Here is a 21,397-nt window from a genome sequence, read left to right on the forward strand (position 1 = left end):
TTTTAGGAGACAGACAGCTGCCTTGAAACCCAACATTTCCCTGGCTCTCCTCCCACCCTTTTTTGAAGGAAAAAAACAATTCTCTCTGTACTTCTGTACTACTTGGCCATATTGTGGCTAAAGTTCTTTCTCACTGGTTTATGGTTAAGTCTTATTTGTCATTTTTACAGCTGCTACTTACTAATTGTATGATCTTGGGCCATGCACTTGGATTCTCAGAGCCTTCTTCATCTCCCTTTATGAACGAGAGATAACAGCGAGGCACATTCAAGCACCTAGCACAAAGCCTAGCACAAGTGACGCTTAAAACTACTGGTGGAATCTGAATTTCAAAATTTAAAAAAAGACATAGTAAAGTTTCAGAAATGAGTAATATTTTTAAAGAAAAATTTTAAATTCAGGTAAAGAGAAAAGAAATGTATAAGTACAACTCATAATTAAAAGGAAATACAGCATAACGTGAAACTAAAATCAAATCTAATAATCTTAATTTCCGCATGTTTCTTTTTCTGGCTTTCTAATCATTAGACATTTATTATATAAATGATGTCAGGGCTCAGGAAACAGTACCCCAAAATGAAGGCTTCACAAATGAAAGATTTCCCTGAACTTCTCCTGTCCTCCTGCCTCTCAGTCTCATTCATCCATGAGGTTAGCCATAAAGCAAGAGTCCCTTTTCTCTAAGATGGGTCACAAAAACCAAAGCCCCTTTTCAAGAAAGCTAGTCATAAAACCTGAAATTATTCCATGTCAAAACTGGTCATAAAGAAATTATCTGCTCTCCTTTGTTTGACTATAGGTCATAAGACCCCCAGTCCAGTGAGAGTCCTGCCCCACATTCTCAAGGAAAAAATTCATGTTCAGAGGAGACAAGAAAGATTGAGAAAGCCCGTGCTGGGTTTCCCAGCTCAGTCTATGATATCAGATCATACCCTTTTTGTCCAATCATATTTCTACACGGTGTCCGCACTCTTTTGTGAACCTAAGCATCGGAATGGACAATTTCCTTTGTATCTTTGGGTCTTTGTTCTGAGGGTTTTACCCAACGAAGAGAGTCCCACTGCCTGTCACTGTCAGCCAATATGCAGGGACAGGGAAAAGTCCACCAAACTTTATCAGAAGGCCAGCGGTTCTGGAGAACAGTGAGAGTAGCCTCTCCAAGACCATTCTGTTCTTCTATTTTCACAATCACAGTTTTATACATAAAAGTTAAAAGCAAGAACTGTACTAACACTTATCTTAAATGACAGTAATTAACACTTATCTAAAACAGTAATCACCGTAATTCACAACCCATAATAAACAATAATTGACAATCCCAAGATCCATAAAACAACATTCTAATTCAAAAGTTAATCTCCTAAATCAATTTCCTTAAAGCATTTAAGATATATACTTTTAGGTTAAATCAAAATTTACAAACAAGAAGGATGGAAGATGTGAAGTAAAGGTCACGTAGGACCTCAACCGGCCAGACCAGATGTCTCAGCCCCAGCCTGACGGACTCCATCTTATTCTCACTCCAGGTGCTCTCAAAGGCTCCCAGGTATATACATTAAATAAAATTGTATGCCTTTCTCCTGTACACCAATTTGCCTCAATGTCAGTGATTTTTCAGCGAAACTTGAGGGGGTCAAGAGGCCTTGGTTCCTACAATGAATATCAATGAAATCATGTTAAATACTAATTGCTTAATGAAATTTGAGATATGCATGATTCACGATTTCAGGAAGCTTACAATCGAGCAACAGTAATCACAACAATAGAGCCAGCACTTCTGACATTTACTATGTAGTCAACATTCAACCCACATTCATTAACTCAAGATTAATTAAATTCTTATTTAATCTTCATAACAATTCTATGCCTTAGGAATTTTTATCCCTATTTTACTGACAAGGAAACTAAGTTTTAATAACTTGCTCGTATCATAAAGGTCTAGCTGACCAGCAAGGTCACGGTCTTAACTCTAATAGACAATAAAAGGAAACGAGACCAGGGGAGTTCCCTACCACTGGTCTTTAATGTTTAACAGAACTCATGCCGCTTTCTTTTGAACTTAAAGATATAGATCAAAACAAAACGGCTGAAAGAAATACAAAGCACAAAAGGTATTCTTAAGCAGCTCCTTTTGTGTAGCTGGTCATAAGTCTTAAGACTAGTCTGAACCGTTTTAAACTTCTGAGTTGCCTTCATACCCTTCAGTTAATCGTAATACTAAAGTCCAGCCTAATGGGAAGCACTGTGTAGGCTTACCTGGTGTTGTATGTAAATATATAAAGAGACCGCTGTATTTCTTGCCAGAAAGAAATTTAAGGCCAGGCGTGGAGGCTCAGGCTCGTAATCCTAGCACTCTGGGAGGCTGAGGAAGGTGGATTGCTTGAACTCAGGAGTTTGAGACCAGCCTGAGCAAGAGCTAGACCCTATCTCTACTAAAAATAGAAACATTAGATGGGGTTGTAGTGAGCACTTGTAGTCCCAGCTACCTGGGAGGCAGCGGCAGGAGGAGCTGCCTTGAGGTTGTTGTAAGCTATGACTATCCCATGGCACTCTACCTAGGGCAACAGAGGAGACTCTGTCTCAAAAAAAAAAAAAAAAAAAAAGGAAAGGGATTTAAGGCTCCACGAACAGGCAGGCAGTGTGGATTTTACTCTCTGAAAAACTCCTGCCGCTGCCCAGGAGTGAGGGCCTGCGGCAGTGATTTTCAACTGGTGTGCCGTGACAGGATCTTAGGTGTCACAAAAAGTTTTGAAGATCATTAATTAAATTATTTTCAAAAGACATTCAAAGCACAGTAAGCGTAATGTTTTCACTCTTTTTTTTTTTTTTATCAAAATAATTCAAGTGTGCTATGGAAGTTTAACTATGGGGTCAAGTGTGCAGTGAGATAAAAACATTGAAAAACACTGGCCTGGAGGATCCCCACCCTGACTGGGAATGAGCCTTATGTGAGCGATGGCTCATAAACCGTCTAACACACCAAACTTGATTGGTCTGGGTCATTTCTTTGGTCTCTTGGCTCCATCTCAGTTTGGAGGGCAGTTTTTCTCGCCATCCCAGGATTTCCCCACAACACAAGGCAATATAGGATAATATATAACTTGATATCTCAATACCAACCAAAATTCCTGAGACTTCATGGCTCTGGGACTTATCTAAATGCAAACACTTAGTAGTTCAATGACAAACAGAGACAAAGATGACTTTGTCTTCTTGTCAGAAGCAAATATAAGCTATGAATATGTGGAATGCTATCTAGCTAACTCACATGCTTGAAAATATAAAGAAGCTTGAAAAAAATATGGCCTCATAGAGAGCATTTGGATAGAAATAATTCCAATAAAATGGGATTATAAGAGAAAAATCAAAAAGTGAACAGTCCTGTCGTTAAGGAGGGTCAGGACTGGATCCAGTGGTATATGGAGGCATGAGTGGAAAGAAAAAAAGAATGCCAGGGGACTTCATCCAGCAAACGCATGCAGTGTAACTTGGCTCATTGTACCCTCAATGATTCCCCAACAATAAAAAAAGAAAGAAAGAAAGAAAGAAAGAAAAAGGAAAGCAAAGGTGAAGAAATTCTATTGGACTAAAAAAAAAAAAAAATAGGTAGAAACAGTCTTCTCCCCTACAAACTACATCCAGACCTTCTAGAATAGTGGCTGCAACCCAAGCTCAATAAAACAATCTCAAGAAGGAAAGGAGAATAAAAGTCAGATTCCACAGAATAAGGCCTATAGGGACATGCCCAGAGAAGAGAAAGGCGACACTGGCCCCTGGACCTCCTAGAGATACCCATTAAGGGCATGGTTCCTGTTGAAGGAAATAAAAATATTTTACCCCCAAATTTATTTCTTTGACATATTTTGAGATGGCTGCCAGAGGGCCAAAAATTAGAAGAAGCCCTATAAAGCTGTCTTTGGGGGAAGAAATTTGCATCTACAGTAAGTCTGCATCAATGGAGCCAAACCAATCCTTGTTCAAATCTAAGAAAGATTAACTGAGAGTCCAACCCCTTTAAAGATCTGAAAGAAACATCTACCATCTATTCTTTCTGAGGGCTGCTAGCGGTGAGTTTTCATTTACATGGCAAGACCACCTTCAAGAGGCAAGCCTCTTCTTTCTCCCACCCATAACCTGTCTTGACAATAAAACCTGATTTATCACCAGAATCTGGTTTTGGCCATGCTCTGAGCACTCAGCCATCATTCTTTTTGTAACCTCAAGATGATATATAAGTTTCTGTACCCCACTGTGGGGGAGGTCTTCATTCTGAAGGCTCCCATGTATATAGAGCACACACATTTGCATGCTGCTTTTCCTATTAGTCAATCTGCCTCATGTGAGTAACGGTCAGTGAACCTGCAAAGGGCCAAGGAGCTGTCCCTCAAGCATAGCCCAGGACTGCTACCCAGTCCTGCTGACACCTGCAGGGAGACTGAGAAAGTATCTTTAGAGAATGACATCATTGGAAGGAAACTATAGGGGATGTTTCTATTGATTACGCATCTGACAATGGAGAGAAGGGGAGAGAGTACGGGAGATATTAGTGAATGAATTTTAAGTTTTAAACTATGGTTTAAAATACTAAGATGACTTGCTTCACTTAACATGGTGTCCTCTGGGTCATCGAAGTTGTTGAAAATGATAGAATTACATCCCTTTTTATGGCTCCCTTGTAGTCTATAGTGTGTTTATATGTACCTATATACAGAGGGTACCCCCCCAAAATGTACACATGATTTTCAGAAGGAAAAAACTATGTTAAAATTGTAATTAATCAAGTTACATTTGACTTCTCCAGTTACAGGAGGTGCTCAAATGTGACTTTTGTTACAAAAGACGTATTCATCTTTTGTTATTGGTATATATTGAGTATTACAATTTTAATACAGGGTTTTTCCTTCCTTAAACTGGGTATACATTTTTTACAGTCTCTGTATATATAGGTATATATAAAGATACACACACAAATACATCACATTTTCTTTACCTATTTATCCACTGATGTCGACCCTACACCTTGGTTGTTAGGAACAGTACTGCAATAAGCTTGGAAGTGAAGGTGTCTCTTCATTTCCATTGGCAGTAAGTCCAGTAGTGAGTTTGCTGGATAATATGGAAGGTCTATTTTAATTTTTTGAGGAAATCCCATACTGTTTTTATAATAGCTCCACTAGTTTACATTCCCACCAACAGGGTAAAAGCGTTCCTATTTCTCCAGGTCCTTGCCAGAATTTGTTGTTTATTGTCTTCTTGGTAATAGCCACTCTAACTGATGTAGGACAATTTCGATTTGAATTTTTCTGATGGTTAGTGATGTTGAGCATTTATTCATGTGCCTGTTGGCTTTTTGTATGCCTTCTTTACAGAAATATCTATACTTGTCTTTTTGCTCATTTTGTGATCAGATTTTTTTTTTTTTTTGCTATTGAGTTGAGTGCCTTGTAAACTCTGGATATTTTTTGTCAGATGCATAATTTGTGAATGTTTTTCTCCCACTTTGTAGGTTGTCTCTTCACTGTGTTGTTTCCTTTCCTGCGAGGAAGCTTTTAGTTGGATGTGATCTGATTTGTTTATTCTGCTTTTATTGCTCATGCTTTGGAGGTCTTGTGGGGAAAGAAAAAAAAAATCTTCACTCAGATCCATGTCATGCACTGTCTTCCCTGTGTTTTCTTCTAATAGTTTCATGGTTTGGAGTCTTATCTTTAAATGTTTAATCCATTTTCAGTTGATTTTTGTATATGGTAAAAGTTCACAGTCAAGTTTTATTCTTTTGCATGTGGATAACCAGTTTTCCAGGTGAAACACGCCAGGCACATTAAGCCAAATGCCCCATGACCTCCCTCATATGTGGAATCTAAAATAATTGATCTCACAGAAGTTAAGAGTAAAGCAGTAGTTTCCAGAAACTGGAGAGAATAGGGGAAAAAGAAGATGAGAAGTTTATACCAAATGACCCTTTTCTCTCTAGCTCTAAATAATTGGATAAACAGGCAATGCCTGTAGCTCAGTGGGTAGGGTGCCGGGTTCACACGCAGCCTGGCCTGCTAAAACAACAATGACAACTGTAACAAAAAAAATAGCTGGCTGATGTGGCAGGCACCTGCAGTCCCAGCTACTTGGGAGGCTGAAACAAGAGAATCGCTTAAGCCCAAGAGTTTGAGGTTGCTGTGAGCTGCAACGCCATAGCACTCTACCATGGGTGACATAGTGAGAGTCTGTCTCCAAAAATAAAAAATAATTGGACCAAGAGTGGACTTTTCATGACACCAAAGAAAATTAGCCCTAGGCCAAGCCAAGGCAATCATATTTGGGAGAGAGTTTAAAGTAGTGTGTGCCAAGACTAAACTTTTGGGCTTATGCCCTTGATGGGGAAGGTCATGTAGATTAAAGATCAACACAAACTGAGTAATTTGTAAAGAAAAGAGATTTATTTGGCTCATGACTTGGGAGGCTGAAAAGTCTGTGATCTAGGGGCTGCCTCTGGTGAGCGCCTTCTTGCTGCGTTAAAGGCAGCAAGGCATCACATGATGAGAGAGGCCAAAGAGCACAGAACAGAGTGAGGAAGGGAGCCAAACTCCAATGACAACTAACTCACTCCCATAATAATGATATTCATCCATTATTATGGGAGGATTCTGCCCTCATGACCTAATTATCTCTTAAATGCCTCACCTCTTAATGCCATCGTAATGGCAATTAAATTTTAACATGAGCTTTGAGAGAGACATTCAAACCATAGCATTCAGTCCTCAGTCCCCAAAACTCATATCATTCTTACATAAGAAATACGTTTCTTTCATGCAGGTCCTGTTACAATATAACTGAGTTGTTAATATTGTCATTCCCCCTGCTTAAAGCAATTGATACATAACTATCTCTGTCTAACTCCATTCCATAGTAAGACAGAGACGCTTGGTCTCAAACATTTATCCTTTGGGAGTACTGTGAAAATTGTGCCACAACATGAACATTGTCAAAGGTTGTGTTGCTTAGTCTCAAAAACATTTTTTTTCCTTTAGCAGCTCTGTGACAGATTATGTTACATAAAACTTAATCATTTTCTGTTTAAAAAAAAATACATTTCTTTCATCCCAATACGCTCAAAACTCTTAAATTTTTTCAGCCTCAACTCAAAAGTCCACAGTCTTATCTAAATCAGATACAGTAGAACTCAAAGTATGATTCATGCTGAGGCAAATTCCTTCCAGCTTCGAGCTCACAAAATCAAAACAAATTATCTACTTCTAAAATAAAGTCTAGGATAGACATTCCCATTCCAAATGGGAGAAACAGGCAACAAGATAGAGGTAACTGGTCCTAAGTAAGCCTAAAACCCAGTGGGGAAAACAATATTAAGTCTTAAAGATGGAGAACAATCTCCTGTCCTGAAACTTGGGCACACTGGGGCAGGGGTTGGATTCCCAAAACCTCAGGCAGCTCCACCTCCCTGGCTTTGCGAGGCTCAGCCCAACTTCAGCTTCTTGGGTTGGAGTCTCATGACTGCAGTTCTCTGAGGCTAGACTTGGACTCTGGTGGCTTTATAGATCTGTGGTCTTGAGGATGGTTCCACTTCCACAGTTCCACAGGCACATCTCTTGTGGAAAATCGCTGTGGCAGCCCTGCCCTGCAGTAGGCTTCAGCCAGGGCCTCAAGACTGTCTGTGACATCTTTTAAATTCTAGGTGGTGGAAGTCATGTCTCCACAGCTCTTGCATTCCACACACTGACAGAATTAGCATCACATGGATGGCACCAAGGCTTACCACTTACTTCTATCTTTCAGAGCAGTACAGACAAATTGTACCTGTGTCTCCATGAGCCCTGGCTGGGGTGGCCAAGGAGCACCATGCTGGAATGCAGGAGGCAAAGATCTGAAGTGGCTCCAGGGACGGAGCCCATGGAGATGCCCTGGCCCATCCTCTGAAATTAATCTTCCCTCCTAGAGCCCAAGGAGGGGCAGCCTTGACAGTCCCTGAAATGCCTTTGCAGTGCTTGTCCCCCAGTCTTTGATGACCTTCTACTCATGGTAATCTATTTAGCCAATGGTCACTTGGCCACACCCTTAGTGTTCTCTCCTGAACATCATGTTTCGGCCTTTACACTGTCAGGCTGTGAATTTTCCAAATCTTTCCAATCTGCTTCTCTTTTAATTTTAAATTGTGTCTTTAAGTTATTTCTTCCACTCACATCTCACCACATGGCATAAAATTAGCCACACAGCAGCCTGAACACTTTACTACTTAGATATTTCTTCCCCAGACATCTGAGTTTATTGCTCTTAAATTTTGAAGTCCAAGACATCCAAGGACACAATTCTGCTAAATTCTGTGCAATTATATAATAATGATGTTTTTTAATCTTGTTTCTAATACCTGCTTTCTTATTTCTAAGACTTCATCAGACCAACCCTACTTGCACATCTCTACCAGCATTCTGATCACAACCACTGAAGTTCTCTCTGAGAAGTTCCAGACTTTCCCCATAGCTCTCCTCTTCTGAGCCCTCACAGAATCCCCCTTAATGCTACATTCACAGAAATCTAGGCTTTCTGTAGCCCACTCTTCCAAATTCTTCTGGCCTCTATCCATTACCTAGTTCCAAAACTGCTTTCACATTTTCAGGTATTACTATAGCAGCAGCCCCATTTCTCAATAACAAATTTTCCTTAGTCTATTTTCTGCTGCGATAAAAGACTGCCACACACTGACTAATTTATAAAGAAAATATATTTATTTGACTCACAATCCTAGAAGTTAGGAAGCCTGCAATGTAAAGGCTACATCTGGTGAGAGCCTTCTTGCTATGTCAAAACATGGCAGAGGGTATCACATGATGAGAGAGAGCACAAGAGCACAAGACAGAAAAAAGGGGGCCACACTCCCATGATAACTAACTGCCCTCATGAGCTAATTACCTTTTAAGGTCCCACTTCTTAATACCATCACAATAGCATTAAATTTCAATATGAATTCTTGGGAAGATATTCAAGCCATGGCACAGTCCAAGCACTTTTTCCAATTGAACGCATTAAACATAAACGTTTCCAATTGAATGCCTCTATCACAGGCACTGCAATGAGCCATACATGATAAAAAAAAAAAAAAAGACAGTCTCTGCCCTCATCTTATAATTGCTCTGCCCTTAGCCCTCTTGAAACATTTTCAGATGACTTTTGTGAGTATTTGCAAAATACATTTATTAACTTGGTATATGACAAGCAGGTAAGAGAAAGAACAGATCCAGCCAAGAAGAAATTTGCATCCCAAGGGATCTTGAAAGGCTGGTATATGGGTTAAATCGAATAATACTAAATATAATAAAGATAAATGTAAGATTCTTGATTCTTCCCTTGAATCAAAACGAAACAAAACAAAAGGCAATGGTCATCACAGAGATGAAGGGAAATATGACTTAGTAGCAAATGACATAGAAAATGATTCAGAGATTTGGGCAGAAAAGTCAACATAACTCAACAGTGTGACTGGCTAGAAAAAAAATTAGCTGATGCCATCTTGACTTGTATGAACAGAGCAGATACATATACTAGAAAGAGTGAGGAGATAGGCTTACTCTGCCTTGTGTTAGTGGTTGAGGCACCATTGTTATGAGAAATATAGAAAGAGTGAAGTATATACAAGAAATTAGGGAGAATAAGGAGGGCTCCTAAAACATCTTTCTACTGTAGAAGGAAAGTAGAAAGCAATGAAAATGTTTATCCATGAACAGGCTCATTAGGGACAGGATGGGTGGTGTCCACAAATACATAAAACACAGTTCTGTGGAAGACGACTGGGTCTACACTGGCTCCAAATGATGCTTAGAAGCAGACCTTCTAGTATAAAGGAATAAAAAGTAGAGGGAGCCAGATTCAGCTCAAACTAAGCACAAAGTCTGTTGTGGAAATCTCTCTCTGTGGTCCAAGAACGATACAGGATCTACCCTGGGCTCCTTCTGCAGCACCATCTCCACCCCTCGCCCACCCACACTCCCCCCATCATCCTTTCTCCTAATCCACAAACTCACCACATTCAAGGCCACCTCAAAATAATACATGTTTTCTCCTTGTCTGAAAAACTCTTCTCCCAGATATGCACATGTCTGCCTCTTCTCATCATTAAGGCCCTCAGGGTTAAAGTGATTACTAGTGAGGGTCTTTTCCTTGTCACTCTATTTAAAGTTAGTGTCTCCAGGCTCTCTCTAATACAACACACTATTCTATTCTATTTTATTTTATTTTGTTTTACTTTATTTTATTTTTTGTTTTACTTTTTTATTTTAGCATTTAACATTATATGGTCTTATCTTCACGAGGGAGTGTGGATTTTTGTGTCTCGTTCACTGTGAAGTCCCCAGCCCCTAGTGCAATGTCTGAAACATTAGTCATTCAGTAAATATTGCTTGAATGAATGAATGTAAAAGATGATAGGATCTGCCTATCTACCAAAGTGTTTGAGTGCAGAGCAAAAGCTCCTTGAGAGGACCGTGCTAGAGGGGATTCAAGCATAGACTGAGGATGATCTGAAAATCCTTTTCAATACTGAAATTCTCTAATCAGGGAATAAATTGTGAGAAGCATTACAATGGTACTAGCAGTTCAGAGGGATATGATTAATGAAGATTGGAACAGTCAGGAGGCTTTTAATGAAGAGGGAGAAACTGAGGGCTCTTCTAGGATGGGTGGAATTTAGACAGTTGGAATGGGAGGAAAGACATTCTATAATAGAAGGAAGAAACAGCATGGGCAGAGTCTCAGAGGTAGACCGGGCACCATGTGAAGAGACAACTGTAAGGAGCTGGGCTTGACTCGAGGAGAGGATGTGGTTTGGGAGACTGGGAAGAGTGAGATAGCCAGATAGAGCAGGAACACAAAGGAAGATGGGAACTTAAAGTCCAGCCAGGGTTTCAACTCCACGGGCAAACTCAGCATTCTTGAGAAGACAGAGGAACGCCACGATGAAGGCAGAGATTCAGGAAGTTAATCTCCGGCAGGGTCTACCTGAGCCCTGAAACTGATTTCGATTACATCATGTGCCTTCCTTCAGCTCTAAAACGGCTTATTCTTTTTTATTCTATTCCATTTTAGGAGGCTTTTACAACAGAACTGATGTGAGATGATGAGGTCCTGGCCCAGGCTATTAACAAGTGAAACAGAAAAAGACTAATGTGAGAGAGGTTCCCCCACAAAAGCTATTTGGATTTCATGCCTAAATGGATGATATCTATAGTTGTTTCCATAAGGGGAACCCAACATACAGCAGGCACTCAATAAATATTGTCTTATTTATCTTTAAAAGATGGCATTGTTGAACAATGGCCTGCTAGCTGCAGGACCTTGTGTGAGAATGGCGATGTATTAGCATATGCCCTCTCGCTCAGATTCCTTCATCCCTGGTGTCCTGCAGGTGGCTGGCTGATCACAGTCTGATGGAAAAGATGACCTTTGTTGCAAACAGACAGCCTCTATGCCCTACGTGACTGTGACCTTGTTAGAATCATGTTCCATACACACCAGTTATTAGAACCTGGTATACCCAGAGCAGGCCTGCATGAGGCAGCACCACAGGAATTAAAATGATTTCTTGTCATCTTGCCAGCACTTAAATGAATATAGTTTTCTGCATTAATCACTTTAAAATCCCATCCTCTGGTCTCATTCTTTCCATCCTTTCTGACACTTATCCTTAGAAAGGTTTTCAGGAGCCACAAACGACCCAAAAAATAAAAATGTCTTCCCACTCTGCAGGCAGTGGCTTAGGCCAGGCAATTCTCTGTGAAACTCCCTTTAAAGCATCAACTCTGCCTCAGGCAGTGATGGTTAGAGACCAAGATCCAAGCTGTCCTTAACCCCACCACATTCTTCCCTGTTAGCTGGCCCCCTCTTTTCTTCTCTTTCCACATCCTCCATTTATTTCTAATACTGTTTGATTTTTTTTTTTTGTTTTTATTGTTTCCCCCTATTTTTGCAAAGCTCCTTAAAGGACATGTAAAATGTAATAGTGTCATTTGCATCAATTAAGTTTGCCACCCCACGAGAGCCAAGTTGAATGTGGAAGGGAGAATAGTACAGTAGATGAGCCCTGGAATCATATAGCCTGAGTGAAACCCTGACTCTGCCAACCTTGAGCAAATTACCAGCGGTGTGACCTTGATCCAATTACTTTAACATCGCAAAGCCAGCTTTTAAACCGAAAAACAAAATGTTAATATTAGGCTAATCTATTAAAACATTAACTTCAGTGCCTAGTACATAAAAACTTTACCTTTCATTTTAAACTGCCAGAACAATGGTAAATATTAACTGTTAACTAATCATATTAGTTCAGAGGTTGAAGGAAGGCAAAGGCCATCTGTACTCCACATTTACAACTACTCAATTCCATAAGGAAATCAATGTAACAGATGGGTATAGGCAGAGTAAAGAACTGAGAATGCTATTTATCTGAATTGTTCCCTTTCCCCGTGGTGATAGTGTTATCTCATAACAGACAAATACATAAAACCCAGTCATTTTTTACTTTATCTCACCCTTGAGGAATTGGGAGGAAATGAAAGGAAGAAATATTCTCAAGGAAGAGGAAGCTACAAACCTAAGCCTTACAAACATCCACAAAAGTTCTTTGCAAATGCTGTCGGTAGAAGGAAAGTTCTTGATACAACACTAGTAAACAGACTAAAGGGAGCTCTGTAGTTATTTGCAGAGCAAACAGGCCTGAGGCCATGAGTGCAGGGTTTCGGAGGTTTCAAGTATAGTTCTGGCACTTTAAGCTATGCAGCTTCAGATGATTTATTTAAAGCCTTGATTTCCTCATCTGTAAAATGGGAAAAAAGAAAGAAAAAGAATATATATAAAATTCTTACACAAGGTAAGTGTATTCTGCGTCTTACTCTTTTAGGGCAACGTCAGCTAAATAAGACTCTGTATTCTGATCGGGGTTTCCAGGCTGCCGCAGTAAAGTACATGGTGCTTTGGTACAGAGGAGGACTTTGTATGTGGATATTAGGCAGTCAGGCGTTCAGTAAATATTTGACCATTTGTTTTGGCTTTAATAGAAGTACTTTTTGTACCTGATACCTAGTCTAGGACCTTCTTTGCAACCTTTGTAGATTGAGTAGCCAGCAGTTTGCTGGGTCTCCATTGCAGTGTGCTAATCTAATCCTAAATCCTGTCTCTTTCATTCACCACTGTTTCTCATTTCCCATAGTGTCAGGAAGTTTCAGGTGCTTTCACAGGCCGGCTATCCACCAGTCTTTTTGGTGTATTTGGACTGTGTTAAGCTTCTGCTATGTTCAAATTATGACTGTATGTATGGCTGGAAGGTATAAACACAACTGAAGGAGAGGTATAATTTAAATGATTGTCCTTAACAATAAGTTGATATCAACACCATATATCTACAATCTTCAGAAAAAGTTCTTCCCTTGTACCCCTTGATCAAGGTAGCTTCATTTCCTTTTTTTCCACTTCGGGTAAAAAGTGGATTCATGAGGGGAGGAGGGAAGTTCTGCCTTTGGAGACAGGGTTGGTCTGAGCAACTTTGAGAAAACAGTATTTTCTTTGTTAAGAAAGCCAGATGACTGAGAAGGGCAGGTTAGAGTCGGGGTGCAAAGTGGGAAAATGTAAATCGAACCCTTTCGTGCATGTGTTATGAGAGAGAAATAAATAAATTCATTTTGATCTTGTGTAGATTAATTTTTTACGTGTATTTTTTGTTTTTAAGTAGGATTTTAAAGTTATTTGACACCTGTACACGACTGTTTAAAGCAGCATAATTCACAATCCCAAAGACATGGAAACAACCCACTGCCCACCAATACATGACTAGATTAATAAAATGTGGTCTATGCATACTATGGAGTATTACTGTAAAGAAAAATGGCAATCTGGTATCTTTTGTGACAACCTGGATGGAACTAGAGACCATTCTTCTAAGTGAAACTTCACAGGAATGGAGGGGCAAATAGACGTACTCAATAGCAGACTGGAATTGACCAATCAACACTTAGGTGCCCATACGAAAGTAAGTCTAAATAAAGACCGATCTGGAGGGAGAGGGAGGATGGGTAAATTTACACCTATTCGGTATGGCGCACACCGCTGGGTGAGGAGCACCCTTGTAACCTTGACTCAATTTGTGCAAAAAACAAGGTATGTAAACAAAACACATGTGCCCACTAATATTCTGAAATTAAAAATGTCAAAAATATTTTTAAAAAGTATTTTCTTTATTAAAAATATGTGTTCACTGGGAAATAGTAGACAGATAAATAGAAGAAAGAGAATTTAAAGTACTTCCACAAAAAACCAGACCAGTGGTTGGGTTTGGGGACTGGGGCGAGTAGAATTTATTAAAGGGGGCATGAAGTAACTTTTGGGGGGCATGCAAATGTTCAATGTTTTCATTGTGGCCGTGGCTTTTGTTCCAAATGTGTATACATTGTCCAAATTCATCAAACTGTACAATAGTGTAATGGGTATGTGTTATTGTAAGTAAATTATACCTCTACAAAATCAGTTAATTCCTTTTCAAAATACTTGTTGTCACCCATACACAATTTCTGTTAATATCCGTAGGCACACTTTTTAAAATGTTTTCTATACATTTATTTGTACACGTATCTGAGTTTTTACACAAAGAATGGTGTCATTTTTTATCAACTGTAACTAGTTTTTACCGATTTCAATTTTCTACTCTCTTATCTGAAGGATTTTGCCCCCCAAAGCAACTGTCCCCACATAGCTCATTACATGACGTCCAAGGAGGGCAAGAGCTTTGGACTAAAGGCGAGAGAAGATGAAAAAGACTGAAGATATGAGAAGGGAGAGAGAAACGGGGAAGCTATTTTGACTTTTCCAGCCTCCAGGGCCTCATTATTGATGATTTAACAACATTACACCAGTAAGCAGCAGGGTCTTGCTATATGAACATTGGATCACAACATTTGCTGTGGGTAATTTAAAGGCAACTGACTGCAAACCCACCCCCTAGTTGCTCCTGCCAATACCCTTGACTTCCACACACCTGCTTCTGAAAATGTCATTCCACCTGTGTGTTGTGCGTTACACAACCCTCTGTATCTGAGGTCTTGCCAGACACGTTAAAGGAGAGGACAACAGAACATTCTGACCACTTCCTCCAAAGCTATCATTTTCCGGGGGGGGGGGGGAGGAGGAGTTGTATAGTAATTCTTTTTTATTTTTTTGCAGTTTTTGGCCAGAGCCAGGTTTGAACCCGCCACCTCCTGTATGGGGCCTGTACCCTACTTCTTTGAGCCACAGGTAGCGCCCAGTTGTATAGTAATTCTGAATCCCTGAGAGCCAGCTCCCTCTTATCTCAATCTTATGCCCCAGGAATAAGGAAGGAGCCAGATGTTCAGGCAAAATCAGTCCTACAGTTACTACTGATGTCAGGCTAAGGTCCCATCAGCAGCGTCGCTCCGGCTCTGGCTCCGGCTCCTGCTCCTGGGGGCACACGTGTGCGTGTGTGTGCAGGTGGGCTCGTCAGCTGAAAGGTAGTGCTTCCTCGTGGAGGAGTTAGACATAGGTTCCGCCCATTACCAAAGGATAATCTCTCTTTGGGATAGCTGGTTCCCAGAGAGCAGGGAAAGAAGCTGTGAAAATCTAGTCACATTTGCCAGAGACAAAACTATTTGGCTCCACAGGCAGACAAACAAAAACAAAAACAAAACATGGGCCCAATTCTCCTGACAGCTCCATTCTACACACCTCTGTGAGGAGGAGGAGGGCCTGGTGACCAGAAGAGACTGCTCCACGCTGTGGGGCTTGCTAGTTGTGCCCTTATATCCAAGAAATCAGACTTTGCCACCAACCTCAGTCCACTCCTGGGCCCAGCTGGGGACCTGGGGACAGAAAGATCCAAGCAACTTTGGGTCAGGGCTCTGCAGAAAGGCACCTAAGTGGCTGAACAGGCTGTCCCTGTGTCTGTGGCTGCACTCTGTTCTCAGGTCCTCAACCAGAAGGTTTTTACAAAGCGAAGGCTATACATAGGAAGCAGGAAGTCTCTGGGCACATGGGCAAAGCGGAGAAGTAGCACATGACATGGCGGAAGACAGCGGAACTCTAAAAGCCCAGCTGTCTGGAGCCACTTAGCATGGACCTCTGTAGCTCCTGTGGACCTAGAGATGGTGTAGTGCAGGACACTGATTGATGTTCAAAGTGAGTCATCAAGAAAAGGTCAAATTGTATTCAGAACCTTTTAAGAAAGCAAAGTACTATGTAAAACATTTCAGAAAAATCACTTTCCAAAATGAAATTTTTTAATTGGCATTTAAGTTTGGGCTATATTATGTTGGTCTAATAGTACCTCTACTTAAGATATTAAATATATTCCAATACTAAAAATCCTTTCCAGAAAGAATTGGTTTTTTTATTTTATTTTATTTTTTTTTTGGTAGAGACAGTTTCACTTTGTCACCCTCTGTGCCGTGGCATCACAGCTCACAGCAACCTCCAGTTCCTGGGCCTAGGCGATTCTCCTGCCTTAGCCTCCCAAGTAGCTGGGACTACAGGCGCCCACCACAAGGACCGGCTATTTTTTTGTTGCAGTTCAGCCAGGGCCGGGTTTGAACCTGCCACCCTCAGTATATGGGGCCAGCACCCTACTCACTGAGCCACAGGAGCTGCCCAAGAATTGGTTTTTGTTTGGATGTTGTTACTGATATATAAATACATTTACATGCATACATACACACACTTGTGCACGCACGCACACACACACACACACACACACACACGTATGTATGATTTAATCATATCCCACTGCTGGTTATTTTAGATCCCATGGTTTCCTACCTCTGCCAGGACCAGAAACCATTATCTATCTCCTCCCACATCTTCAGCCACTTGCCAGAGAGATCTTTCTCTTCACTGTATACCCAGATTCAAGTTCCCCCACCCTGAAAACAAAACCCTCACCACCACTGTCCTGGAAATCTAGCACTATGAGGCCCTGGTCCTGGTGTGCAGCCCCCAAACCTCTTTACCTCTACTCTTACCAGCTCCCCCTCCAGTAAGGGGGAGAGAAACAAGACAATTTCTACCAATTGAGGACACCCCTCTACAAACCATAGCACAACTGTAAGTAATTGATTACTCTGTATTAGAATTGTTGATTCCTTTTATGGCTTCCCCCCATGTTCTAAATTATTTTAGAGTTCTTATCTGTGGGTTTTAACATCTAGATAATCTATAAATCTGCTTCTGTTACCTGCCCTTTCTCTTGATTGTTAGCCACATTTTATCGTCTTGCACATATCTACTAATTTTTATTGTATGTCAGACATGGGTTATAAAAAATATCACAAAGACTCTAAATTCTATCTTTTCCCGGAGAGAGTTCCTACCTTCCTCTGTTAGGCAGAGAGGGTAAAGTATTGGTCATCTCGACTGCAGGAGAAATTGAGGTGGGTTGGGTATAGATTACAGTTGTTCTAAGACTTTCTTTGCCTCTGATTTGCCCCTGTTCTGGGGCATAGTACTTCTAGGCTTGTGACTGGGAGCCTACGAGTCTTCACCTCCTCAGCCTTGAAAGACTTCAGGGGACCTAAAAGTTCCAGCCCAGATGTTTAGCCACCTGTCCCCCACAGCTGCTATATCTGGGCTACATCTTGAGGAAAAACTGAAGGTGTATTTCAGGTGAGGTCTCCAGAGGGCCTGTTTTCCAAGCATGGCAAGACTATGGGAGGTAGATTTTACTCTGTATTTTAGAAGCTTCTTTCCTCACTCCACATCTTCATGTACAACACCAGAAATCAGCAAAAATGCTATGGGAATATCAGCCATGTGTCTGAGTTTCCTTCTATTTGTCACATCACCATCATCCCTTTTTAACTGTCAATAATTTTAATGATTTCTCTTTGCCCCAGCAGAGGTTTTCTGTCTAGGGCAAATCCTTCAACCCACATTCAGAAATCAGCAAACAATCTGGTGGGGCAAAAAATGGCCATATCAGTTCACTCTGGAATTTTAGTTCATCTGATCCTCCTCATCACTTCCACAGAAATTTGATGCCTTCTAAATGTAATTTTCAGCATTTATCCAGGTTATCTTAGCCATTGCTCTAGGAGTGTTAGCCTCCCATGGACCCCTACATCTTGTCCAGGGAAAGTCTCATATTCATACTTTTTAAAATCCCTTATGATACCTGTCTCAGTATTTTGCACATAACACATAATAACTCCCCATGTGAATTTTTAATTTATGAATGAAGAAATCATTTTTCCTAGTAAGATGGTACATATAATATTTTACATGAATTTAATGCTTAATGGTAAACAAAATGTCTTCAAGAAAGAATATTATCCCCATTCAATATTCATTTAATTCTTACAATACCTCTTACGTGGGAGTTGTAATAATGATGAGAGGGATAAAGATAGCTACAAATTACTGAGTATTTGCTATGTACCAATCACTATGCTAAGTAGATATTAGCTCATTTACATATATCAGCATATATTTATAATCATTAAGTCCTTCTAACCCCATAATAAGTTGGGATATAGGAAAGCAGAACCTCTGTAAGTTGACACCCAAGGGACTGTAACAAACTGGTCAACATACGGAGGTGATCAACATAAGGAGCTAGGCCTACTGTACTGATATGTATATATGGTGCATGTCTGGTCTATGAAAATTAGGTTAGCTCAAGGAAGTGGTCAGTATTGGGAGGTGGCCAACTAGGGAAGCTCTACTGTATTTCTTTCTTCATTTGAATGAGGAAATCAGGGCTAGGAAGGGTTAAGTGATTTATCAAGTGCTCAAAGCTGGTAAATGTAAGAGTTGGAATTAATACAATGTGTTCAGTGCCAGGCCAGGATATTTTTCACTGCAGTTCAGCATTTTGTCCAGTATGATGTCACAGTTTTCCATAGGATTTAATTAAATACTCAGAATTCTCCAACTTACAACCTTTCCTATGTACTACATAAATATGACATATAATTATGAATGAGTTATCTCAAGATGATACCCAAAACACTTAGAAGTAAGGTGAGGGACTTGGTTGCTTTGTATTGGTAGAAATAGTTTTGCTTTATTTAGATGACATTTCATTGACTGGTCTCAGACCTGGACAGCAATCATAAATTGTAAAATAAACGATTACCTAAGGTTAGGATGTACCTGTGGCCAGAGTAATGAGTAAACCTGAACTTCACAGAAATTAAACTTCCCACTTTGACTTCATTAGTACCTTACTCTGAGCTTCTGAGTTCCAGCCACAAATCAAAATAGATCAAACTGCACTTTATAATGGAAGAATACATGAGTAAAAATGAAAACTGTCCTATTTGTTTCTTTAAAACTCATCACTATACAAAAACTTTAATGTTACAAGTTAAATTATTTCTTGTCATTTGGAAAAAAAAAAGACACATTTATTGGGGGGGAAGTCAGCCATTTTAGAACCTGAGTAAATAAAATGCATGCTTTTTGGGTGCCAAATTAGATTTCTCCTTATTCACTTATTTCTCTTAAAATGCTTACAGAAATATTTTGATGCCAAACTCCCACTCAAATGAGAAAATGGGAGGAAGGGGATTGGAAGAGTATTTAATCGGATATATTATTAGATAAGGATGGGTGTGTGCTATAAGATTTAGTTAAAGCAGCATCTCTCATTCTTTTTTCATAAAATGTTCATCAGAAATAAATGGTAATAATAAATATATCCAGGCCTGGCACTACCACACTGTGTTTCAAACCCAGCACTTCCACTTACCATATAATAATAATAAATTGTAATAATAAAGAACAAATGGTAATAACAAATAATAAATGGTAATAATAATAAACTTCTCTCCACCAAATAAGAATTTCAGGAAGTAAAAGGTTATCAAGACAGTCCTGAATTCTTTAATATTTCTGCCTGTGAGCTATTATTATTGTAAATGAGTAAATGGAGTAATTATTAGTTTTAGTGTAATACTTTCAGAAAGAATTGTCTTCACTTCTATACCTTCTTATGAGTATAGATTTCTCTCATTTTATATATATATAACATAGACGTAAATATAGGCGTTAGCTACGCACAAGTGTGTGCATATATACACATAGGGTTCACATACAATAGATAGGCCTCTATACCATATAGCCTTTAAATGTCTGGATATATATGAGCCATGCTAGGTCGTTTGTGCAAATTATTATATAAGGATTTTTTGATCTTTCAAGGTGTTTTCAATTCCATTTTATTATTTCCTTTTCATAAAAGTGTGTGACATCTATAAGAGAAGAAATCACAGTGCAAAGAGTTACATTTGATGCTTTGTCCAAGACCCCAGAGTGGAATCCGGATAAGACGCTGGCTGACTCTTCTTTTTTGCAAAGCTGCCAGGCGGGCTTGACAGGCTGAGAACATCATCTCCCCATTTCAATCGCCTTCAATCAATTTACTCCAACAAAAGGTCATTTTAGACAGAAATCCAGTTTGACTGATTTCTCTCACTGTATTGACCAGTTTAAATAAAATGAGCAAACCAGCGTCTTTGTTTCCGCGTCACACAGCCACAGCCTACAGACTAACCAGGCACGGTAACTCCAGCTCCCTGGCGATTTGAAACCCCATCTCCTGGATTAAACACCTCTCTCTAATTAGAAAGTGACTTAAGGAAAGGACAGAAAAGATAAGAAGACAGCAGATGACCTCTTCCAAAGCAAACACTTTTCAATTATGAAGGCTAAAAAAAGCTGTGTTTAAAAATTGCCACCACGTGGGAGCCCACGTATCGATCCATCATTGTTCCCCCTGTTGCTAGGATGTGGTCTAGATTAAAAGACAGTTGTCGCCTTGGAGAAAACCTCCCCGAGCAAAGCCGCAGTGCTCCCCCTGCTGACCAAGAAGCCTAGACGATTGCTTCTTTGTCTCTCATTGTTTTGCTCCTTTTCAGTTTGAAACAAAATAAAAAAGGCAATTAAACATCTTTAGCATATACCTCTGTACTTGACCTGCAAAACTGTATTCCAAGGATATTAGAAACTTACTTAAATGATTCAGGAAATTTTCTTCCCTGCTGTGTCCCATGAGACATAAGGCAATCCCTGACCCAGTGCCATACTTCTCACTGCTTGGGGGCTATTTCTTTGATTCTGGTCTTTTAACTCAGGGTGAGCCTAGTAACAAAGACCCTTTTCTTCTAGCTAATTTAAGCTCTTTGAGTGCCATTGGAAGTTTTGAAAAGGCCCTGGACAGAAAGTTGTTTATAATATTAACTGGTGACTTTTGTTAATCACCAGTTACTTACAGTGAGGGAAAAGGAAAGAGAAAATTCCACAGAGGTCCAAGTTTCTTGCACCATGAGAATTATTGAATGCATCTATCATTAAAGCTGAGAAGTGGGAGGGTGGGCTGGTCAGATCATGGACCGAATGTGAGGTC

General features: G+C 39.9%; 1 protein-coding gene, 1 long non-coding RNA gene and 1 other non-coding gene across 6 annotated transcripts in view; 2 read left to right on the forward strand and 1 right to left on the reverse strand.

Moving 5' to 3' along the window:
• Window positions 1-21,397, reverse strand: part of LOC128586691 (uricase) — a 93,631-nt gene that overhangs the window by 61,880 nt on the left and 10,354 nt on the right. The gene's annotated exons all lie outside the window — the stretch shown is intronic.
• Window positions 6,802-6,929, forward strand: LOC128587006 (small nucleolar RNA SNORA63). The gene has a single exon (XR_008380443.1). It is a non-coding gene; the product is annotated as a small nucleolar RNA SNORA63 (small nucleolar RNA).
• Window positions 14,086-20,907, forward strand: LOC128586694 (uncharacterized). Of its 3 annotated transcripts, none has more exons than XR_008380281.1 (4): window positions 14,086-14,148; window positions 15,208-17,097; window positions 17,496-17,655; window positions 20,234-20,907. It is a non-coding gene; the product is annotated as an uncharacterized LOC128586694 (long non-coding RNA). The 3 variants fall into 3 exon arrangements; XR_008380280.1 differs by having other exon boundaries at window positions 14,097-14,148; window positions 14,707-17,097; XR_008380279.1 differs by lacking the exon at window positions 14,086-14,148 and having other exon boundaries at window positions 14,169-17,097.

This window comes from Nycticebus coucang, chromosome 5, assembly GCF_027406575.1.
Source record: "Nycticebus coucang isolate mNycCou1 chromosome 5, mNycCou1.pri, whole genome shotgun sequence".
Lineage (NCBI taxonomy): Eukaryota > Metazoa > Chordata > Mammalia > Primates > Lorisidae > Nycticebus > Nycticebus coucang.